Here is a 25,447-nt window from a genome sequence, read left to right as displayed (position 1 = left end):
TTCCCTCTTCAAGCCAACTATGAATTTTGTTCTGTTCTTGCTAGGTTTCTCTATTGAACCTACTGCTTCAGCGCTTGAGTCCTTTATAATGCTGGGGACAGGAGCAGACCATTGCTTCACAGGACCAGGATGTTCTTAAAAGGCTTTTTTCCGTGGGGCTGCAGAGGTTGGCTACCACTGATTCACTGCTAGCAATGATCACTTGTAGCAACCCAGAACAGTTGTTCTTCTCTTCTGCCCCCAATGGTTCTTTGTCCTCCATCCCCACCTGCTGAGCTTGATGTTCTCTTCAGCAGACCTGTATTTCAAAGAGGCGTTGTCCAGACATTTAAGTTTTGTACATCTGTGACTTAAATAAGCTAGTTTTTCCTCAATGGGAAACTTCTTAAATGTGTATTTTAGAGTATTTTAGCTGTATTTTAAAATACACAGTGTAACAACATTTCAGTAGATACACAGTCACTACATTTTGCGGGCAGGCTGCTTAATTCATCCAAATGAGTAACGCCCTGAGTTTTAACAGTGCATGGGAAAACACTTCTCTGGGAGACTCTGCTTTACCATGGAGGAAAACGATTTGTACTCGCCTGGCTCAGTTCAGCATATTTCTACTACTGTGCTGGTTTTGGCTGGGCTAGAGTTAATTTTCTTCATAGCAGCTGGTATGGGGCTATGGTTTGGATTTGTGCTGGAAACAGTGTGATAACACAGGGGTGTTTCAGTTGGTGCTGAGCAGTGCTCACATAGAGTCAAGGCCTTTTCTGCTACTTATACAGCCTCAACAGCGAGGAGGCTGGGGGGCACCAGGAGCTGGGAGGGGACACGGCCAGGACAGCTGACCCCAGTGACCACAGGGATATCCCACACCGTATGGCGTCACGCTCAGCACATAGAGCTGGGGGAAGAAGGAGGAAGGGGGGACGTTCGGAGTGATGGCGCTTGTCTCCCCAAGTAACCGTTATGCGTGATGGAGCCCTGCTTTCCTGGGGATGGCTGAAACCTGCCTGTTGGTGGGACGGAGTGAATGAATTCCTTGTTTTGCTTTGCTTGCGTGCGTGGCTTTTGCTTTACCTATTAAACTGTCTTTATCTCAACCCACGAGTGTTCTCACTTTCACTCTTCTGATTCTCTCCCTCATCCCACCAGGGAGGAGTGAGTGAGCAGCTGCGTGGGGCTTAGTTGCAGGCCGCGTTAAACCACAACAGTTACCTACTTCTCCATCGTACATGACTGTTAAGGCCTCTTGCCTGAACAGGATGTACTGGCATCATTTAAGGGTGAAAGTCACCACGGAAACAGTATTAGGAAAGCCCTAGTTTGTGTTAAAACCTTCATTTGCTTCATTAGCTTCTAGTTGCACAGAAGAAGTTGCAGCATTTCACATTAATCTGGACAAGCCCTAGATACATGGGCTTAAACCAGAATCCATTACAACCTGTGAGCAAGCTGGTAGGAGGCTGCTCAGCCTTATACTCTGCAAGTGAATTCCAACAACAAACAGTACCCTTTCTTGGGAAATGACAGCAAAAGCTAATACCAAGCTTGCCTGAATTTATCAAACAGTAAATTTGTCCTATACACCCATGTATAGTGTTTATATTCCAGGAAAGCTGCTAATACGTTTGACTGAATTCAGAGTGCTTTCTCTGGTTTCTGGATGATAATAAAGAGGCCATCTACTCCTTGCCGTTGTGATTCACACACAGCCTAAGCAGCCATGCAGAACATGGGCCAACAGTCATCCCTGGGTTCAGGACAAGCAACATCCTTGTCTATCTCCAGCTCTGTCAGTGTCTTTGCAGGGTCCAGGTAGCCCAGATTTGGTTTCACCTGCCCTGAAAGCTTCCAGCATGTCTTAATGGAAAGGATGACAGAAAAAACCTCTGGTGTAGAGCCAATTGCCAAGCTCCTATTTGGGAGGCAGAAGGAGGGAGGAGTATTGACCCATCCCTGCAATACTTCAGTATTATCTCAACAAAAATCAGTCTGGGCTACTAAAATGCCTAAAATGACTTCCTGGTGATGGAATGGCTGCAGCACATGCTTTTAGCTACTACTACAATGAAGTATTTACAGTCTGTAATTCTCCCACTTCTTTCCACGCAGCCATCACACAGGTGTGAATAAATAAAAATGTACCATTGTGAGGAGCTTAAAAAAAAAAAAGCCCTGGAATATATTCATAGTATGTATCTTTGCAAATGCAGACAGAACAGAAAGCTTATTTTGTCTGCCTGATGTCATTGCTCTGTCCCCTACTCTTTTGAGATGGGCTATCTATTCATTTTCCACCATCTAATAACAAAAAAGAGATGTCAACTGAACTGAGAAATACTGTCAAGCAAGCCGCCCCGTTGTCTTATCTGCTAATGCAGCACTAACGTGGCGTGGCATCATTATCATCTCTGTGCTCTACGTCCACTGTTTCTGCGTCTGCTGCTTGTAATCTCGAGCTGCTGTAGCTATTGAAGAAGAGATTTTTTTTGCCTGTTCCCACTCTTGCTCAACGAGCGTTGTAATCATTTCTTCAATCAACAAGATAATCTGTGAACATCGTCTCTAGGAGAGCCGATGGCAGTGTGGACTGTTAGACCTGCCTCAGCCTGGCTGAAAGCGCAAGCAAACCACCCAGTCGCAAAAGGAAAATACAGGATTATGGCACAGTTGCTGGGATGAGGAAAGGGTAGTTGCAGCAAGCTATAAACAACTGACAGTGACAGTTGTTTACGCTCTGTCTCTCGTCTCAGTAACGGGTGGATTTATTAGTGGTTATCAGTTACCCTTTTTGAACAAGCTCTGCTGGAACTGTTTTCATTGGCACCCGTGTAAAAATATAGTCAAGACCCAGTGTGTGCAGCAGCCATCACCTGCAGCCCCCTACGCTGACGGTCTCTGGGGTTACTGTGCAGTAGTAACTGTAGCTCTGGCTCCATTTTAGTGTTGCTCCTAATTTTGTCATTCAAACTAGACTGGAGGTTCTTGGAAGCAAGAGGAAAAATCATGTGCTCAATTCTCACGTAAATGTTTCCCAATTGCAAAGAAAGGCTGTTTTAGACAATACTATGTTCACCTGCAGCACCTTCTGGAGATGAAGAAGTGCAAGACCCATGAATACTGCTTCCCTGAGTTAATTTCCAAACTCTGGTAAATATGGAGGGATTAAAAGCCAAATTCCCTGCAGCTACAGAACACTGGGGACAAGGAATCTGGGCCCCAAGGGCGGCAAGCACACCACTTGCATTTCGCAGTCATTTGCACAAATGGGACCAAAAAGAGAGCTCCCCATGGGCAAGGAGCGGCTGCCCTCCTCCCGTGAGGGTGCTAGTGCCTGGCAGTGACGCTTGTGTGCCTGCGCTCTGTGGAAAGGGAACAAGCTTTCAGACATCTCTCCTTTCTAAAACCTTCACAGGAGAAAGAAAGATTTCTCAGGGGCTTCCAGACAGAGGAATAAAATTCTGAAAAATCCAAATATTTGAAGTACTTAGAGCAGGTGACTGATTTGAATGCAGCACAACTTGGTGTGGGGGGATTACCTCTCCTTACGAGCACCAGCCGATGCAGGACACAGTACCCTCTCCTGCGGCTGCAGCCATGTGGCCTCGCAGTTTCCCCGCCATGTTGGACCCTGGCTGGTTCAGGTGCACTTCACCAGCAAATCCTGTGGTCTGAGCCACCTGGATGGTTGTAGGGCTGAGAAGGAGAACCGTTTCTACAAGCAAAAGGTCTTGCTGAATGTACCATTTTAAAATGATGGAGACTGCTGCATTACAGATTGCAGTGGCAGTGCAATCGCAGTTTATCTCAGTCCTGTTTTTGCACAAGGCCGGCCTGGTCCTAGCATCCTTCACTGCCACTTCTGTTGAGACTGTCTCTTGACAAAATGACTGCCTCGGCTGTGCAGTAAAGCAGGGTATTTTATGGAGAGGTGAAAATGCCATACAGAAAAAAGAAAAGAGAAATCTTCATAGAAAGAAAGTGGGAGGGAGCTTCCCCTGACAATGATAATAAACAGAATAGCCTGCAGATAAAACAAAGAAGCAAAGCCAAATCCTAGTTCATTAAGATAGCTCAGGAAAGAGCCTAGAACTGCAAACTGGACAGTTTTTGAAGACCCACAGAAAGGCTGAAGGAGATAAAAAAACATTCATTTAAAATGGAAAAATGTTGTTCTCGAGAGAATTAAGCATGCGAATCTAAAAGACACAAAAAATGCTGCACAGACATAAAGCAGCATGGAAGAGGAGTAACACTGTTATACTGCTTGTAAGTAAAGAAATGCATAGGACACAGACATTTGCTTCTATTAATGCCCTAAGAAGGTTTCTGAATAATATCTCCAGCATAAAACTTGCCTATTCAACTACCAGATCATTCTTATAAAGTCAGAGATTTGGGTCAGAGATTTGTAGGAGTAACCATGTTATTTCTTAATCTTTGCACATGTATATTGTGCCCTTTGGCTGTCAACAATAATAACACCCATCTCTTACATGGCTTTTCAGCCACAGCTCTAAAAGTACTTTTTAAAGGACAGAGAGCATTCATCCTGTTATTGTATGGATGGGAAATCTGCAGCAAACAGAAGTGAAGCGACTGGCTTCATCCTTTCATGACAGCAAGTGATAATTGGCCAGAATTGCCCAGAAATACACGCACACACACATGCACACGCACGCGCGCGCACATGCACACACACACGTACATATATATGTATAGCTTAATATGTGTAACTGATCCTTTGGTATCTACTGAGTACTGAGACAAGCACAATGCCAGAGCGATCTGGAGTCAGAATACCTCCAGGGGAGCTGAGTCACTGATCCCCTTTAGAGGGATGTGAAATGCTCTTCCCCTGCCCTATTGTCGCCTTCTTTATGGACAGAACCAAGCAGGAGCTTTGCCTCTGCCCACACCTGCTCCTCACCTTACAGGCAGCCACTGTGGTTAACAGGAATACTGCAGTCTTCCTCCCTTGGGTTCACGTCTGAAGTTTGCAGACAAGTCCTGCCCCATGATCTTGCAGTGGAAGCCTTCTGGCACCCTTTTCCAGTCTCATGGCAGTGACCTCCCTCTCCTGGGGCCCATGCCCTGATGGGGGGCAGTAGTTCTGTCCCACGAAAGGCCGCACAAGTAGTAGTGATAAAAAATGGAAGTGTCCCACCTTACTAGGGAAACACCTTATTTTAAATATTCCACAGGACTACTCTGTCACATGCTGAAAAATCTGCAGGACATTCATTATCTTGGAAATCAGTCCCTGGTCTTCCTAAGGGGAACTTCTCACATGGGCATAGGATGCTTTTTTCTTCCTCCCCAAGTTCTTGTCTGCAGTATAACTTAATGTCGCTGCTTTTTTTTTTTTTTTTCCTATTTTCTTTCTTCGAGGTACTATTCTAAAATTTTCTCCCATTTTCTTTTGGATTTCATTTTGCAGTTTGCTTCCCTGTTCAGTTAAGTGTTCATTCAAGATATCTCGGCTTTCAAGAGACATCTGAGGTGAGGCTCGTCAGTTTTTCTTCAGAAGAGATTTATTTTGTATGCTCTCAGTTTTAGGCTCAGCTACAGTATAACTGCAGGGGGTTCATGTTTAAATTGAGCTGTATTCCTCTGGCTGCAGGAGTGGGCCTATGCAAAGGAAACGCACAAATCCATAAATAAGGCTTGGCACGATTTCACTGCTCTACTTAATGCCGACATTTGCAAACTCTGTTTTCCCAAACCTCTTGCTTCCAAATCCCTGCACCTGCTAATTTGTTAATTCTGTTTTCAGTTGAGTTTAGACTTGTGTATTCTTAATTATGCTAATGAAGAATAAACTATTTAAAATATTAATGTTTCGCAAACTTTAAAAAGAAAACAGTTAACAAATGCCTTGCCCCTAGGTCTGTCTCCACTGTTGGATTCACAGACTGGTCCAGGGCATTACTTTTTTCTCTCCCAGGTTCTCTTGAGTGGACGTCCTGTCCTCCCTTTCTCCCTCCTCCTCCTCCCTCTCAAGTCTCTTCTGACACAGCTTCACTTTCCCCTTTTCTGTCTGATCTCTGCTGACAGAAAGATCTTGCAGGTTAATGAAAATCACCCCTCAAATGGTAATTACCACAGCTGTCTCCACTAGTTTTCTTTTCCTCTCTTGATACTGATCTCCTCTCCCCTCCAAGGCTCTGTAAAGGCTCTTTGCTTCTGCTCTCTTCCAGCTAGCCCCTGTAATTGGTGTCTGGAACCTGCTTGGGAGTTACTGGGGTGCCGCAGACCTCTGCCCCCCTCCCATCCTTTGGGCATCTCTCAGATATCTCTGCCAGGTAGGAGAGTTATACTTCTGGCAAAGGAATGAGGCAGGAGACAATGTGTGGTCCCTACAATGCAGTAGCTGTGGCCTCTCGTCCCCGTGCACCTACAGTTTTAACGCACCGCTCTTCTGCTTTCCCTAACATCGCTTTGCAGAATTGGTTTATGTTTTCCTGGCTTCTACATAAAATGTAGGTCAGATCATGGTAGACATACATCAAAATTGTGATTTACTGCACATGAAAGGAATAGTGAGCACTGAACCTGCAAAGAAGAAAGGTGACTAATTGCTTAATTTACCCAAACGACAGCTACCAGCAGAATGTCTTTGTTCTTGGCTTCTTGGGGTTTCTTCCTATATGTGCATTCCTGATGCAACTTTAGCTGTGCTTTTTATGTGCCTGTCTTTCCTGGATGTCTAAGCAGAGCTGCTAAATCGCAGATATACAACATGTAAGATATCGTTCTCACCATCTCCCTGACAAGATAGCATTGTTTCTTACAGTACAGATGGCTTACAAGATACTGATCTCTGCCAATGGAGCAGCAATGTACTATCTGTAAAGTGACTCTGAAAGGAACTGTTTTGGCATTAAGATTGAAATTGAGGATAAACCACACCATGCAGCCAGGGCTGAGCAGGCCTCGAGAAGGCCATGTAGGCAGTATCACTCTTAGCAGCGTATCAAGGAGTTGTTTCACCCCAGGAGAGCAGTTTTCCCCAGGGTTGTGTGCTCTCCATAACTGTTCACAGTCTGCACGACTAGACTACACTAGATTACAGTCATGGAATGCTTGTCACTTCCTTGGGAGTCTAGCCACATTTGCTGGGGTTTATTTTCAGCCCTGAGCCTTGGGAGTTCAATAATTACATGAGAATGTGTTCTTCTGGAAAAAAAAAAAAAGTTTCTAGCCTCTAGGGTGTGAAGTAAAGAGTGTGAGTCACTGAGTGAACTTCATTGATGCAGAAACCAGACAGAAAGTGTCCCAAATTCTCTAGGTTTAAAAATCTCATTAACAGGCAAAGTTTGCAGATCTGAGGTATGGGGCAGAGAGGGGAGGAATGGGGCTTTGGAGCCCGTGGACTTGGCAGTACTACAGCTGCTTGATTTGGGCATGCCAGATTTGGGCTGCCAGATTTGGGCAGAACTTCTCTGCAGGCCCTTTCCTGGCTGGAAAAAAAACAGCATGGTCCATGCAGCAAGGCATGTCTTTGTGCTCTGCTCTGGTACCAGACAGGTCAGGGCAATGGTGGCATTTTGTACACGGACTCACGCCCGCACACTTTAAGGATTGCCTGCTCTGCTATTTATAAAACTAAAAGGGTGTTATCACTCAGTCAACACAGAAGCATCACTGGGTATTCTCCATGAAGACAGTTTTGTAAGTCCATTAAATCATGCCAGCTAGATACCATACACCCTTGTTCACATGTAGCGTGAGAGGATCCCTTTGACTCAATCAGATAAAACAGCCACCAATTTAACACCACTTTTGGCAGAGGAGAAATGCATTTCTATACATGCCTACTTACAGCCAAGGCCTGCTGAAGCTTCTCTACTCCAAGACACCTCTATTACTGCCATGCAGAGCTTAAAATCAGCTGAGAAAATATGTTACACACTAGACAACTTTATTTAAGCATAGTCATAACTGTGGCTATAGACAGAAATGCAGACAGCGTGTATATTACCAGACAGGCACTATTTTCAAATGCCTTTCCTTTTTCTTTAAAGGACTGGGCCTGAGAGCTCTCCTCCCACAAATCCTTGCTTACTAACATGTCTGGTTAAGGCTCCCTCCAAAATAGAAAGTATCGTCACCCCCATTTTCTAAGAAAAGAAAAGCAGGAGACTACCAACTTTCGACAGGAAGCCCAGGGCCAGCAAAGAACCTCATTCCACTCTGGGCTCACACCTTAACCACTGGCTGACAGCTCAGCTATGTGTGGAAGACTGTAGAGGAGAGTAAGGCTTCAGCACAGCTGTTTCCCCTACTGATGTTTTCACAAGAACAAGGCACTGGAGCAGCAGATATACAGTGATGATGCACTGCTAGTCTCTTCTGACAGGCACTGTTCTCTCAAATCCTCATTTTCTTTTGCCTTCCTCTTGCCTTTTTTCCTCTTGATTTCTTCTCTGGAAGCTTCCATCTACAATGGCTGTGAAGAAAAACTGAAAAGGTGGGTATCTGATGCTTAGACAGCTACAGGAGTTAGCAGAGAGCCTGAAAGCTTTGAACAGTCCCATCCATCTCAGTGAGGGGCTAATTCTGGGGCATGATCAACAAGGTATCAATGCTGATTGCCATTCCAGTCCTTATACAAGAGAAGAGATGGAAAGTTACCGGTTTGCATTATTTGTCCTTCCTACCTCCAAGCTTGGGTGATGTTTGAAGACACCCTCACCTATTTTGCCCCACCTAAAAGGGGCTGCATGAACAAAATTTGTACAAGAAGTGATCGGAAAAGGAGCTGTGCTGAAGGCGTTCATTGAAACACAGGGAACACACAGACAGAGAATTTAAATAACTTCACAAACTGCTGGAGGGACCACTGCAGATGTCAGGCATCACTCAGATGCCGTTTCACCTGGCATATGTTACTTTAATGAACAGAGACTGGAGAGGCACTTCCACCTTTTGCTCACTCGGTCTGACCCCAGTCCTGGACTCTGAACTACCTCCTACTGTGAACACAGTGCTCACAATGTAATCCTCCCTTCTGAGAGTTATTTCCAGAGGAGCAGGTCTTTTGACATTGACTGGAGAAACGAGTACCAAGCTAAGATCCCCTCTGCCTAGCTACCTGAGGCTTAGCTTTCCGCAAACCTTCAAAGCTGTCAGGAGGGCTGGGGACAACCTCTGGAATGACAGCAGAAACAGCGTAACATCAGCCAAGTTTCTCACAGATCATCAGGTCTACGGCAAAACAAGCAGAATTAATGTGTGGGAAATGAGATTAGTCCCCAGCTCCGCTCTGACTTCGGCCTCTCGTGTCAGTTATGTGAAGGGTCTGGTGGTTCCCACCAGAATCGGGTCTGTCTGTTATAAAGTATATTCCATCAAAAGTGGCAACATAAAGGGTGGGTAAAATCCTTCAGGTGCCTGAGAGCTCCTCTGGAGTTGAAAAGAAATCAGGATTCTAGCTGGGAGTTTTAGCAGCAGCATTTGATCTGTCTGACAGCCACATCCCAGTGACACAGCAAACTGGGGATTTTTCCACTGCCTTTCTGGTGCACCTTTGGGCAAGTAGTTTTTCAGATCTGCACTTCTCTTTGCCTCTCTCATTTGGTTTTAGAGTATATGGCTGGTGGCTACAACTAAGGGCATCAAGAGGCCCTGGTCTTGGTTGCTGTAACAGGAATGTATTCTGTTTCTAGAATTCATTTTTTGCCTTCCTCCCAACTTCGATAACTTTCTCTCACTGCACAGCTCTCATTTTCAGGATACTGTCAACACTGTTCTTTCCAGACACATAAAGCAGATAAAGTGTCTGATTAAAAAGCAGATCCAAAAGGCTAAACCCAGCTTGTATAACAAACAACCGGCAAAGATATTAAAAGAAGACCTGGGGATTTTTTTCACTTACACTTTCAATGGGCACGGGCATGATGACCATGTACAGTTCTATAATTTCAAGCTCTACGGTTAGTAACAATCCTATTTTACACATTTTTTTGTTCATCTAATTAGCTGTTAGTATTCTTGAACACTGTCCATTAAATTTTATTACCCGCAATCAAATTTTCATAACAGCATAGCAAAAATGACTGCAAAAAGAGTATCCATGGAAGACATGATATGTTCCATGCATCATTGCAAGGCAAAATTGGGACTTTCCTCAAATTCTGAGCTGTTCCTGGATGGACTGCATGATTGATTAAAATCCTGAGCCTGATTTTGCTTGGGGGTACGTTGTCACAAATCTGAAATTAATTCTTTGACTCTTCAGAATAACCCTGCGTCCCTACTGGCTTAATTACACACAGGATTTAATTTGGCTTCACCGAAAGTATTCAGGTCCATAATTTTCTCAAGACCTTCTCATTTTTCAGGTCCCTTTCTGTAACTATAATAAAGGAATGCTTTTGTATATAGTAGCTAGTTTCAGCTAGCACGTGCATGAAAAAATAAATAAAACAATGAATTTTTTACACTGATGAACTAAGGGCAAATTCTTCTCAACGTGCTGAGGTTACGTTTCCGAGGCCCTGTGTTCTAGAGTGCCACAATGGACCAGAAATATCTTTTTGTTTAATGTTACAGTACTTGTAGCCTAGCTATCTTTCCTCAGCTTCTTCAGTCCCCGTTTCTCTTTTTTCATTCCCTGCCCATCAAATATCTTTGCACAGCACAGCTCTCAAGTGGGAAGCTAGATTCGGCACAGACTTTCCTGTGCCCTCCAGCACTCTGAGGAGCCCTTGCATTCTCTTTTTTCGCTGGATTTTGCTGTCAGTGAAGACCTCTTTTCAATTTTGTCTAAAATGTATGAGGCCAGTTGCTTGCTATTTGCTTTCTTGTTTGCATACCTTTGGCCCAGCAGGTCTGGCTCCTTCCTTTCAGAGCTGTTTTCAGAGCTACACTTCAGGTCCATCTTTACTGATTTCTGATCAAAACACAGTAGTGTAGACCTTACTACCAGCAAGCACCTCTGACAACCACAAATACTGTTCTCCTGTGCAGCGTCTCCAGCCAGAACAGCAGCCTGCGGAAGCTGAGCCAAACAGCCACATACATATTCTCCAGTTTTCATATAGGCAGATGCAAGCATGGAAAACTATAGGGCATCAGCCACACTCACAAAGGGTTCCCTGATTTTAGGCAATGGCAAAGTTAGCTATTCACCTGTTTTGGCTTTACCTATGTGAGCACCTTTCTCCCCACAATGAGCAAGGGATGCTGCTGCCGCTGCTCATCCTACAGTTCCCAGGACAAGGAACTCATCTGCTCCTTTGTCAGCCTTTCTCCTTGCAAGAGGGGTATTTTAGCTGGAGTGAGAATTGGCGCATCTCTTAAAAGTCTCTGTTCAATCCTATGCACTCAGGAATTTCTCCTGTCTCCTAAAAGACACACTGAAAGTCTTCTGCAATTAATTCATTCCGTGCCAGCTTAGTAACTGTCCCCTCTGGATGAATCCAAGCACTTTTGTGTTTGTTAGAAATTAGTTACTTGAACACACAGATTGGGTTTTTTTTTACCACTGGTTGCCTCTATATTTCCATGGGGAGGATGAATGATGAAGGGGAGGAGGGCTATATCCGTATTATCATGGTGACTACAGCTCTTCTCTCTGCCCTGCTTTTGCTCCAAGCTCTACCTTAAAATAAGTAAAGCTACTGCTTGCTGCTGACCCAGCTGACCCTGGCACGCTGTTGTGCATCACACCCTGCGCCAGCAGTGTCACTGTTGTTCTCTTTGCCCCCATGATGCCTGCTTGCCTCCTGCCCACACGCTCTTGCAGTGGGAAGGAAGGCACTACAGTCCTTGCACCCTTCCCCAAGGCCAGGCCTTGAGGTTCCAAGTGGCATTTATTTAGGGCATGCAATTTGGAGGGATTCCAAGTTGCAGATGCTTTTCTACCTCAAGTCTTTCTTTTTCCTCCCAGTACTCTGGATTTTCTTTCATCCCTGAGGTGTCACAGAACAGTCCACCCTCGATCAGTCATGGACGACTTATTTTCCTTGGCAAAATCAAAATGTTTTGCTAAGGGTATATTCTGGGCCTTGAAATAGTTTGGTGTTTTTTTTTTTTTTCTGGAGGATTATTGCCCAGTTTCCCTTTACTTGTGCTTTGAGTTTTCTGTGGTGCTTTTAATGACAGCAGCACTCAAGCTTGCTCTGAATGTGCTAGGTCAGGTAAAGCAAACAGTGTCCCACTCTGTTAGTGAGGCCCTCTGAAGCCAACAAACCTGCTCAACATATCATGCTAATACTAACACCCTTCCCAAACCTCTGCTGACTTAGCCACGATACCATGCATCGCCTTCAAGGGGAGCTACAGGAGCGAGGGGTATGGGTGAAAGAAGCTGGACTCCTCCAAGAATTCCCCTATATTTTAGGCGAGCTACCGAGCCTCCTTGTAAATCCTTAGCAGGACGGTCCAGGCTGTTACACAGTGACTATTGCCTGGTGTCTGGCTATACTGGTTCCACAAATGTTACTTGGCTGACATTTCAGGTTGAAAAAGTCAAATGCTATCCATATGTTTCCCAAATTTCATTCTGGACTTCAACTTTCTATAAAAGATAATGAGGGGCAGCGATAGCTCTAGGGATACTGCATTCCTGCCAAGGATCCTACAGTTTGAGCTGCCCTAAAACAAGCACAAACACTGCATCAGATAACGCCACAAATAGTGAGTGGGAAGCTGGCATGAAATGTTCAGCACACCTCAAGTATGCCCTCCTTAAAGCCTGAAAAAGGTGAAACCATTCAAACAAACAAACAAACAAACACCATCCCTCCCTGGGGAAAAAACCAAGATTGCCCACTCTGGTTTGTGTAGTGTTTGACAAGAACTACACTCCCAAAGCCACTGCACCAGCCAGCCTCCTAAATCTCTTATTGACAATGAAGCTGTTTGTTTGTCATCTCGAGGCTGAACAGGAATGACATTTCTGTTGCAGTGCAGTAAAAGGTTAGCACTTGCATAAGCTGATAAATGTGAAGTCAAGGTGACTCTACTTTATGTATTACATTAGCATAGGAGTGCAAATCCTTAGGGCACACAGAGAAGTCCAAGTAAGCAATATAAGCAACTACAGCATTGCAACTGAAAACATCTCGGGGAAAATCCTCCCTTTACACGCAAAAACTGCGGGACAAAATCTCATAGCGTGTTTGCAGTCTGCTAGGCTCAGGGCAAAGACACAGAACAAACCAATGCTAAGGTACAAGGGATGAATATTGCCTATTAACACGGGAGATACCTTGTCCATTATATTATTACTTTCCACTAAGTTGAACAAAAAGACCCAAGTTCTAGAAACAGTGTCTCATTGTAACGCCTGCATGATTGGATGAATAAATCTGTTTTAATTAAATGACATTTTTATAGTAGGCTGTAGCAAAATATTGTGAGAAAGTGAGAAGCTGATAGCTGGCTTTGAGATTTCAAGTAACCTTCTCCTAATTAAGTCTGTATATATTTATATGTCATCTTAGTGCAAGAAAATACTTAGAGCTCTCCTTTCTTTTAACTTCCTTTTCTATTTTCCTTTCTAGTGTGTGTTATTCATTTACTATGCTCTTCCTTCACATTACTTCAGCCAAAGCAGAGCCAAATTGTTTCAAATGCATCTTACGCACTCTGGATATCATTCTGCTTATGCAGATTCACTTGTCTTGCTGACTTCAGTGACATAATTCCTAATTGCACGGGTGAAACTGAAAAGAGAAGTCTCTGTTCTGGACTCCTTCCTGCTTCGTTACGCTGGGCTGATGCCATTGACTACAGCCACCAAATTAAAACTCTCCTCTAACTCAGCAGGAAAGGTATTGCAAAGCTTTGGTAGCACATCAAAGTATCTCCATGCTTTGCTTCCCGTTTCATGTACCACCGATGTAGTCTATCACATGCTGTTACTGAACTTCTTCAGTTCTCAGCCCCAAAGCCTGCTACGTTTTGAGCGAAGTCTTTTGTCACTCTCACTTTTGGGCTCTATCTTCCCTACTCAACACCCCCAAAAAAAGCAAGAGAAGAGAACAAGTGCCAATTTAGGAGTATGTCTCTATCCATATGTCACCAGTGCTTTGCTGGGCTGGGATGTGTGCAGCAGGGGAGCTTTAGGACCAAATAAAGCACAAATTTGCAGGACCATCTCCTGGTGCCTTATATATCTGTATGCAGAAATAGGGTGTCCTGGTGACAGGAAACATTGGAGGGTGCTCTGCAAAAACTGTACTGACATTACCCCGGAGGGTAAAGAAGATGTTCAGGTCATGGTATGTTCCTGGGCTGTAACAAATACAAATACGACTCTTTATTGAAACAATCACATGCGGTTGGGTTCTAATATTTCCTATGGGCTAAATGGATATTTTGCTGCCCCATAAGGTCTCCCCAGCTGCCCAGACATGAAAGGCACTCTCAGCAGTGCTACAAACACATACTAGGCTGGTCTAATGTGAACAGATGACTGGGTTTCCACCAGGAACAGTCCATTACTTTGTAGTATTCATCAGTTCCCATGGACTCAGGCACTCGTGCAAAGTGCAGTCATTCTCCAAACATCTATGAGAAGAGAGATGGTCAAACTAAAAAACCTTTGGGTATTCAAACACCCCTCTGTGTCTCCAGCATCGCCATTGCACAGAGGTGGTCCATCTAGGCTAGAAAAATGCTGCAGTCTGAGGCGGCTGTTTCCAGGGTTCATTTTTCAGGTGCCGGAGGTTCTCTTTAGGACCAACCTGATGCTCTTGATAATGATAATTGATCCATATGGATTCAACAGGAGTGTTGGATAAAAAACTGTAGATCAGGCCTCTGGATCCAAACCAAGATAAAAAAAGAATGAATTTAAATGAGAAAAGAGTAGGTCTACTTATGTGTTGGTTAATTTGGAAACAAACCAGTACTTTTGAATAGCATCAGTTATCCATGATATTTATAAATGATCTTTCCTATAAAAGACTTTACTTCCACTGAAGAGATGACTTGCCCGATTTCTTCACTTTTCATATTTGCAGATTAGAATTCAGTCATTTACCCCTGCTTTGGGCTGACCTTAGCAGCAATAACATTGGCATCTACGTAATGGAGAAAAAAGACTGCCCCACAGCTTGGTCCATTCCCCATCACCCAGCAAGACAGAGGCAAAGAATCAACCTGCACGCTTCTTCTGCAAACTTCTACAGGAGCTTCTTCTACAAACTCTCTTGCTTGGATCCTCCATCTAAGAGCGCTTCATAATTATTTCATAAATATCCTACTTTATGTTCCTTTCTTCCCAACTGCCAGTCCCATTTTAGCACTGGACATGTTCAATATTAAGTTTAAGCTGGTCATAACAACACGATGTGCGCGCGTGCAACTGCACCACTGCTAATGGTCTCTTTGTGGGAAGTGGGCTGGGCTTTGTGCCCCCCTGTCTGAAGTCTCAATTCTTTATGACTTGATTCCTCATTTAGTACTCACAAAGGCATGTTGTACATGTTGGGGCTATAAAAGATGTTTAAAATGGGAGTCCATCCGTCACAAAATCTACACAGCATGTTGGTATCCCTCGTGTAACCACATTATTAGTAGCACACTGTTCTTTTGCTTCTGGATTAATAACTGAACTTAGTGACAGCTTTGTGTGGCACGCCATCAAGGAAGCAGAAGACCTGCCTTTGATTTCTTGATCTTGCATGATCATGGACATGCTGCTGTGTTTCTCTTTCCTTGTCTGTAAAATGGGTGACGATGCTGCTAATCTATCCTAACTCCATGTTAAGAGGCTCAGTCCATAAAGCTGATTTAAACAGCAACTGCAATATGGGCACAGTATTAATACCATTTAACATACTTCAGATTTTCCAGAAATGAGCAAGAACTAAAAGCCTAACTCAATTTCTTTTGAACTCTGCATTCTCTTCACAACACTTCAACATTTAAGCATAAGAACACGCTACAGACCAGGCCTCGCTGCTCTGTGACTGCGCACTGCTGTATGCCCCAGCGTATACCCACTCATGTATGGTTATCGCTTGAAAAGGGAGGAAACCCCATGCTATAATGTGTGCAACAGCACTCAGCTTGCCAGTACTACTGGAGGGCATTTGAACAGAGCAGGCTCCCAGGCTCAAGCATCAGTGTCTGGATCAAGAAGAGCCACATCATGTGGCTGTCCAAATCTTCCTACAGGCATCACAGAAAGTGAGAGACCAGTCTACAAGCCATTGCTGGCAAAAATGCGTTTGGCCAAACATCCAGGAATACCAGAGCCATTTGTAGAACCTGGATCAGGTTCTGAAATGTCCATAAACAACAACAAAATCCATCTAACAATGTAGTTGCTGTGAATAATCTGACAGCAGCGGAAATTTGACAGGTGTTTGTGGTCTTATCCCGGTTCAAATGTAGGAACAATCAGGCACAGGATCCTCTCACGGCACCACAGCCTCAGCACTGCAAGTTCGGCGGCTAAGGGACTTCAGCCAAGCAGAATAACCAGATTAAAGGACTCTAAAAGAGCACTGCCATGAAAGGGACTATGTAGCAGGACTGCAGGAATCACACCTCCGTGACGCTGTCTGGAGCAACTCCTTCACCTCAGCCTGTCACAGTGCAAAACAACACACTCAGCTTTTATCCAGCCATTTGTAACTCCACGCTTACCAAGGGCTGAGCCTGAACACAAGCCCAAACTCCTGGGCTGAGTCAGCCCCCATCCTGGGAGGGACAGAAAGATTCTTCTGAAGAAGTCACCTTCACAAGTCGCCTGCCACACCAGCGAAGGCTGGTGTCTCTGCTCCACATACGCACCTCTGGTCACTGAGGGGAAGCTCTGCATGCAGAAGCAAGAAAAAAAGAAAGGCTCTGATCCTAAAAAAGCGAACACACAAAACAGCCCCGAACTGGCCTGCTCTGCATAGGTCAGTGCCACAGGGGAGGGAGCTTTGTTTCCAGTTGATTTTTGTGAGGGAGAAAGATCAATCCAAACATCCATGGGAAGGTCGTGGCAGCAACCCTGCTCCTTCATTACACCCCAAATACTTCACCCTGAATTTTGGTGCCACCAGCTATTGGGCCTTAAAAAAGAATTAAAATAGGCCGTTCAGAGGACAGTGAGAACATCTGAAAAAACCCACTGTTCTTCAAGCCCAGATCCAAAGCTCAGTAAAGTCGGTGGGAATTTTTCCATTTCCCACTGTTGCTTCTGTGCTCACCTCGTAGGTCCAGAGGGTCCCTTCAGATTTCACCAGCAATTCAATCCGTGCCCAGTCCCAGGACTGGTGAAAGAGGACAGGCCAATTAGAGCTACATTTCCCTTCAGTCAGGCAAGAACTGGAAATTCTGAGAATCGAGCTTAGTCTTGGACTGGAAATGTCTTTGAGCAGGGACCAAACAGAGCTAATAGCTCTGACAAATCTGATCCTTCTTCCATGCAAGAAAGACGAAACAGACTTTGGGCCAGGCCCACCCTTGTGTTGGTGGCCTGAATCCCAGCCTTTTCTTTCCCCAGCCCTCTGCTGAGTGATTTAAGTACCAGGCTCTTGGCTTCTCTAGATGCTCCATTTTGCATAAATAATTACAAACTTTCAGGGCTTCGTGTCTGTTATGTTTGTGGGCTGGAGTGACATTTTGGGAATCTGTAAGATTTTTGTGGGAAGAAGCCCCCTATTTTCTATTTTGTTCCATTCATGAGTACATTCAAATCTTTGGCAAAATCAGAAGACGACACAGAAAGATCTGCTAATATTTGTGCTACCTGACCCACTCCATAGATATATGGCCAGCGCAGATGAACTATTTTTGACTGGAGATTGGAGGGAAACCCTCGCATGAAGAGCTAGAAGACTTCTAAAACACCTCTTCCTTTCATCCATTGCAGCATCCTGTATATATTACTTTCAGCCAAGCCACTCTTCAACTTCTTTCTTTTCACAAACTATTTCAGTCAACCAGGGGTTCATGTGGCTTCTGTGGACAGCAATTGGTTTATTTTTGGGAGGGGTGTCTACCCTCACTGATTACATTTTGTGCCAATAGCTAATGTGATGGCTTGTTGACTGCTGATATTCATACCCATGTCTTTGACAGGCAAGGCACCCACTCACCAGCTGCTCAGCCTGTTTGATTAGGTTACAGACAGGGTGCAGGGAAAACTGCAGGAGATAATGTGGAAGTGAAGCCATTTTGTGTGCGTGCACAGGCGCGCGTGCTTGCAGGACCGTAACATATCGCTCCTCATCACCAGCTCTTCGTGTAATCTTAGTAGTGTGCATGTGTGCACAGCAGCATCCATCCCAGTATATGGTGAAGAAGTAAGGACAGTTGGAAAGATATCATTTCAAACTTGGCATGATTTCAAGATCAATAGAAACCCACAGACAAATGTCAGAACATTTGCCCTAACACTCCATAAACACAGAGCTCCACGCTTAAACAAAGATGTGCATTTTAAGGCATACACTTGTTTTAGACCTTGAGTCTGAGAAGCCTGAAGCCCTCTTCCCAGCTATAGCACACAGCCCTGGTCTGGGTTCAGGTTGTGCCCAAAGGGGCACAGAGGGGGGACTCGGTCTCTGTCAGGAACAGTGACATGGCCATGTTGTGTCTATCTCCTGTTGTGCATCCCCCTGACAGCGGGAGCTGGCAATGGGGTGTCAGCCAGGACCTCATGGGAGCTGCTCTCCCTGCCAAGGAACCAGGAGGCTGGTGGAGATCAGAGCTGCTGGCTGGGCAGCCCTGTTCTCTCCAGCAATCCCTGTGGAGCCACTGGGCACAGGCAGCTCCAGATGTGGCCCTCACAGACTTTCCCAAGAATGAGGTTAGTCTTTGTTTTCTTGCTGAAGAAACAGGATATTGCAGGAGGAGCAAACTTAGGAAGACTTTTAGGATTTTTCAGAGACTCAGTCTGCTCTTCCCAAATTAGGATCCCCTGATGGTGTTATACAGGAAAGAAAGATCTGGGTAAAGGATTTTCACTATAGCCTTAAATATACTGCAGGGACTTCACGTCTTTTGTTCGAACATTCTCTGTGCTCTCCTGCCCTCTTCCTCTTCCCTAGATCAGGCTTTACTTCCTTCGCCAAGGTAACCTCTCCCCTACTGTTCAAAAATCCCTCTCTTGCAGCAGATGCTTCTCTTTGAAATAGCCTTTCCTAGCTGTACCTTGGGTACCCATCTCACAGCCCCTTGTCCACTTATTCAGTGGCCACGTCCCTGCACCTAACTCGACTTCCCAAGAGAAATGGGCGAAGAGTCAGTGACGAGGCACTGACATCCTCAGAATCTTTATTCCTATTGTTCTCATTAGGAACAATTTTAGGGCATTAGGGCAATTTTACAAACCTGGAGGTCTTTCCACCTGGAAACTTTCAAATACACATAACACAGATATTTCCATTAACTGCAGCTCCGGGCTAAGTGAGAGATCAGCACCTCCATTTCACAATGCAGCATAAACCAGAATGAACAGGACACAAAGACTGAATAAGCGAGTGGAATTATTTCATCTTCTTGTCCCAGCCAGAGCCCTGAGCCCCAAATGGCTTCATCCTCTCATACCGCTTTGCCAGTAAGGCTTCACACAATGAAATTCTTGCAGCTTCCTATGTTAATCCATTAATACCTGTGAGAGCAGGCTGAAATCTCTACTCTGGTTATCATTCTGGAACCAAAATGCCCAATAAACACTATTCCATAAGCTCTGTTCTTCCCTCTTTATTTTACTGAGAAGACAGCGAATTGCTGTTTTAGCAAGCTCTGTGTGTCGGTGCTGGGAGAGCACAGGAACCGATTAGACCCATGGTCCTTCTGTCCCAGAATGTTATCTCTGGTGATGGGCAGCAGCCTGTCCCCACTGCATTTACAGCGACTGTTCCCTTCTGCACTCTCCCTGCATCTGGCAATTCGTAGTGTAGAGAGCCAGAGGTTACATCCAGACCATCGTGTTTCCTATCCACTCTCTGTTCCTTGTGAACTCGTCTCACCTTTTCCAACCTGCTTATGCTTTTGCCCTCCACAGCATCCTGTGGTAATGAGCATTACAATTTAATTAACAGACATGATAGGAAGCATATCTGACTCTATTCAGGTGCTTAAGTCGGTCTTTCCCAAACAGTTCCTCTCTGAGGATGCAAAAGGGATGCAGGACACATGAGAGGGGCCAGGAAATAGCTTCAGTTCTCACTGGAACACGTTCACTGCACATGAAGAAGGAGAGAGACTGAGAAAAGGGAGAAGGGAATAAGGACAAAGTAGCTTCCTGGCTTGAATCCAGAGATTGAGCTGAGAATAAATAATAACACGTGTCTAACGATCTAACAGAAACACCCATAATTCCTATCAGCAAAAATTATCCTGCTGCCTAAGTCAAGTCTGTTATGGCCACTGTGACCAACACTATTGAAAACCTGATATACTCTAAAGAAAATAAAAAATGGAGAAATGAGGACTGAGGTCTACCTGCTACATACACATAGAGAAATATACCTCGTCTCTCCAGTTCCTCCCCTTCACACCCATCATCTCATAGAAAACACCACAAGGACGCCATACCTACGGCCACACTTCATTCTAAGGACTCCTCATTGCTTTCCAAGACAGGAATCTTAGAAGAGCACAGGTTTTACGTTGAACAACTCCACACAACAACGCAGCATCCTCTCTTTACCATGGTAAAAGTGGCCAAAACAGGAGGCAGGTTAGCCAGCAGGACGGCAGAGCTCTGGGGAACTGATCCATGTGCAGCAGAAGGGGACCAGCCCCAGCTCTCCTACTTTCAACCCTGGCTGCCAGCACATTTCTTGCTTCCCCAAGAGGGAACTTAACCTAACTTACCCTGAAAACACACTGAAGCGTAATAGCTCAGACAGCTGAAAGGGATAAAAATCCTGCCCCAGCTTTCCAGTGACTGCAGTCTCTCCCACACAGAGACAGCTCCATCTTCCTATGCCTTTTAACTGCACTGGGCCTGGGCATTCAAAAGAGGACCTGACTGGCAAGATGCTCTGTTGCCGTGATTTGTGCTTACTGGTTGTCTCCCTTGGCAGGAAAAACAAATGAGAATAGCCTTTGTCTTGCTCTGATTTTGTGCTAGAGACTCTCCTAGCTAAGAAGAAACCTACAGTTGTTTCAAAGCCACTGACTTGCCCTGGTACTTCCTAATCTGAACCACAAGCTGGGTCTGGATCCTTCTGCAGTTACTCATACCAACACCACATTGCTATCCAGGATTTGGGGTTCAGAAACTTCCAGGAATCACTTGCTAGCTTGTATTTTTCCCGAATTGGACATTGTAGAGACTACCAAATAGCCACTGGCAGCATCCTGCCTCCCTGAGACAGGCAGTGCACCTGGTTCCCCACTCTCATAGTGAGCCATTTAAATGTGCCCAAATGCAGCGTTTGACATGAGCCTGCTCACCTTTGTACCAGGCTGTCAGCCCAAGCAACTGGAAAACTCTGCTCACTTGTAATACTTGCATTTAGGCACTCACTTCATACAGGTTCCTCTCATTACCAAAGGTAAAAGACCATGGCAATTCCAGCCCTGAGTTTTTGATGGCTGAATCCTGCTGAACTTGGTGATCCTTGCTGATCATGTCATTACAAATGTCTCATCCTTGAGGCTGGCTTTTCTTTGCTCTCTCATGTTTTCCCTTCTCTCTCCCTAGCCAGAAATGATTTCCATGTTTGTTTACTCTGAGCTACATTCATCTGAGTCATTCAGCAACCCTCTACCCACAATCATATTACAGCAAATTTTGAATTGGAGTCTCAGTGAGTGAATATTATGCTGTTGTGAACATGAGAACAGGGGGCTAAAGTCTGGGCCATATTCTGCCACTGGGTTTCAAGACAAACTGACCTTTGCCACGGAAATGTCAAAATTCAACAGCATCATAATCCCCTGTGTTCTACATTACTTCATAAAGAAGGAGAAACTCCAGGCAAAGGAATTACTCTATATTTACACCACTGTAACAATTAGTAGGATTTGGCTCATTTCGTACAAATTATACTACTGTACTTGTAGGAATAATCTTTTCTGTTTCAAACTAATTTTAGCCACCCTTGAGTGGTGATTATCGAGCTCTTCCATCTGTTGTAGAAAAAAAAAATTATTTGCACATAGCTTTTGTGAATTTTCTCCTCTGAGGTATGTTTTCAAGAACTCTCTCTCTCAAAAAACAATGTAATCATATTATTAGCAAGACTCATAACTCAGCTGACAGTACCTTGTCTATTAAATCCACAACATGAAAAGACCTCAGAATTGACGTTCTAAGAATTTTTTTAAGGTTGTCTGAAAATAAATCTTTGCAAAAAGCAAGCTAATCAAAGAATTTTGTGTCTTGCATTACCTCAAATGCAATTCTGAGCAGAAGCTATACGGAGATTCTACCAAAGCAGGAGGTGGTTAAGAAAAATAACAAAAATTTATTGCCTTTTAACAAACATATTACAAAACCAATGAGATTTCGATATGCTAGAATGAAAGCAATGCACATCAAAATATAAAGAATTCTCTCAGAATCCCATAATAAAAATCAGGAATTCTGTTAATGTTCTATGTACTTGCAAGATAAATTAAAGCTGATCGGAGGTTAGTCTCAAACTCAAGCCCTTTTCCATCTAGTTTCTTTTCACAGCTTAAGGGCGGGGGGGGGGGGGGGGTGGAAAGCCAGCACCTGGACTTTTTTCTTTGCTTTTAACGCTAGAAATGTGCCCTGTAGCAGTATCTGAGACATAGTTCTTGCCTAGGAAGATATCCTAGCTGATAGCATATTGATCATTGCTATATCTCAGAATAAAAGTACAACCAAACAGGACAGCAAAGCCACACCACAGAGACCAGTGGGCTTACAGTGGGCCAGTTTGATGTCATGCTCAGGGTTAGCTCCTTCATGTCTTCATCCACCACTTACAGCTTAAACGGTCTAGGACAGAAGTGTTTCTTCAGCTGGTAATTACTGCCAAGTTACATGCGGAGAAACTGGGGGTAAACATTCATGGACAAAGAGTGACACGTCTGAAAACACCCAAATGTGATTTTTTTTTTCTTTTCTTGAGAAAAGACACTAGATTTCTTTACAGGGGAGTATTACTCAAGCAAATAGTTCCTTTAGTCTGCTTTGGAGCTGTCTGAAAAGACATTTGGCTACAGTTTCAATAAACTGCCTAAAGATACCGCTTTAACTTCTGAAAAGCATTTTTAAAACAGCAATATAGTAATTTGCATTTACACAGTACCTCCCTGGCTGAAGTGTTTTCAAGGGCTTCTGAGTAGCTTCACACAGCCCTGAGAAGCAGTAACACATGATAAGCCATATTTTACGGAGAAGGCAAGCAACACCGAAGAAGACTGAGAGACTTGCCCAGGACCAGGCAGGATGTCCATAGAACAGAGGTTAAATAACCTTCCTCGATTCGTCTCCCACGGGGACAGGCACACACACACAGAGGCACTGTAACCACATGACCATCCTCTTCCCAAAAATCTTTCCTTCCATCTCCTCTTGCATTCTGCACAGGGTGCCGCATTACATAAGCTTGCTTGCAAGGAGGTGCACCTGACACAAAACTTAGGGTTTACATTTGACCGGCAGGAAGATGAAATATTTTTTATAACACAGTGGAAAAGTTAAGAGGAAGTAATCAAACGGACTGGAAGTTCAAAGCGATGTTGCTCCCTTGCAGCAGCAGCCAGGATGCAAGACTTCATACATGACTGTTCAACCATGTTACCTAGAGCATGTAGAATTTAATGGATGATTTGCACATTACCATATTCATAACCATGACTAACAAATCTGTTGTCGATGCCACCAAAAATATCACACAAGCAGAATGTTTTTATACCAAAGAGACCATTAAAGTCACGGCTCCATAGTAAACAAATGAACTTATGAAGAGTCTTGAAAATCAGCCCTGAGGTTTTTTTTTTTAGGCTGCGGAATTTGATAAACTATAAACTGCAAGATGCCCGATGGTCTGTGGACCGAGGGTACGATAAATGAGGCGTTTCTTCTGCGAGCACCACGGCAGAGAACACCCCCTCCGATACCACCGTTACCTTTCCCATTTGGAGGGCTCGGGGGTCAGCGAGACGACTCACAACCAGGTCAAAGGATGCCCTAATTAATAGCAATTTACATTTGTATTTAACCCGTACATGTGAGGATGCGGGTGGCTGACAGGGTACGCGCTGTCATTTAGCCCAAGGACAGCTACAATTCAGCGCCGTCCCTGAGGCTGCGAGTCCCGGCGCTGCCGGCAACTCCCGCGGGGAAGGCAGCGCGGCCCCGCCGCCCCCCGGCCCTGCTGCACCGCCGCCGCCCCGGCGCTGTCAACTTCAGCGGGAGAAACCCTCCGAGCCGGGGCAGGCGGACGGTTGTGCCTGCGGGGGGGGATGCAAAGGAGCGGCCCCGGTCACAGGCGGCGGGTGTGCGGCGCCCGAGGAGACGGGACGAGGCTCCAAGTTCGGGCAGCGCCAAGAGGGGGGCTGCCAGCCCGAGGGGAGCCGTGCCCCCTCCTCCCGCCCGGCCCCGCCGCCGAGGGGCCGCTCCCCGCGCAAGGTGCTCGCCCGCTCGCCCGCCCGCCCGCCGCCCCGTCCCCCTCGCCGCCCCGGGGGGTCGCTCACCTCCGCGCCGCTCCGTCAGGCTCTACATGCCGGGGTGCCTGCGGGCCCGGGCCGCCGGGCCGCGCCGCTCATTTGTAATCCGCTCCGCGCCGAGCGCCGCGGGGGGCGGGAGCCCCCATGCCGCCCCGCCCGCGCTGCCCAGCCGGTGCGCCCGAGGCGGGAGCGCTACGCCGCTGCCCGCGGCGCCGAGCCGCGGGGCCGCCGGCAGGCAGGGCAGGGCGGGCGCGGCATCGCGCTCCTCGCCCCGGCAGCGGGCAGGCGGCGGGCAGGGCTGCGACCCGCGTCCGGAAAACAACAAAAAAACGCGGGGTCTGCGCGGTGCTCCCTGCCGCCCCCGCCGCCTCCGGCCGCCCCTCGGCGGCAGCCGGGCCCGCGGCGAAGGGAGCGTCGCGCCAGGCACACGCAGCGCCCCTCGCACTCCCTCACAGGCACACGCCGCCCCTCACACGCACGGATACTCCCGCCCCTCACACACTCACAGGGATACAGCTGCCCCTCACGCTCACAGGGATACAGCCGCCCCTCACACGCTCACAGGGATACAGCTGCCCCTCACAGCCGCCCCTCACACGCTCACAGGGATACAGCTGCCCCTCACAGCCGCCCCTCACACGCTCACAGGGATACAGCTGCCCCTCACAGCCGCCCCTCACACGCTCACAGGGATACAGCCGCCCCTCGCGCGCTCACACACGCTCATACGCATACAGCCTCCCCTCACAGACTCATACACACCATACACGTACCGCCTCCTCTCTCTCACACACATACACCCTCCCCTCATGCACAAACACACACGGGCACAGACTCCCCTCACACACCCCCAAACACACACACACAACACCCTCACAAACACACCCCCCACACA

At 45.9% G+C, this 25,447-nt stretch overlaps 1 protein-coding gene across 1 annotated transcript in view; it reads right to left on the bottom strand.

Moving 5' to 3' along the window:
- The window catches only part of TRPC5 (transient receptor potential cation channel subfamily C member 5), a 107,166-nt gene extending 82,479 nt beyond the window's left edge, over positions 1 to 24,687 (bottom strand). Inside the window, exon 1 of the mRNA XM_087748533.1 lies at positions 24,580 to 24,687. The gene's annotated coding sequence lies outside the window, so the exon portion shown is untranslated. The remainder of the gene's footprint in view (positions 1 to 24,579) is intronic.
- Between the last annotated feature and the right edge of the window lie 760 nt (positions 24,688 to 25,447).

This window comes from Nipponia nippon, unplaced genomic scaffold (genome assembly GCF_047370975.1).
Source record: "Nipponia nippon isolate SJK-2023a ecotype South Korea unplaced genomic scaffold, ASM4737097v1 scaffold_12, whole genome shotgun sequence".
Classification (NCBI taxonomy): domain Eukaryota; kingdom Metazoa; phylum Chordata; class Aves; order Pelecaniformes; family Threskiornithidae; genus Nipponia; species Nipponia nippon.
The sequence above is the reverse complement of the archived record's forward strand: the minus strand, read 5'-3'. Positions and strand labels throughout refer to the sequence as shown.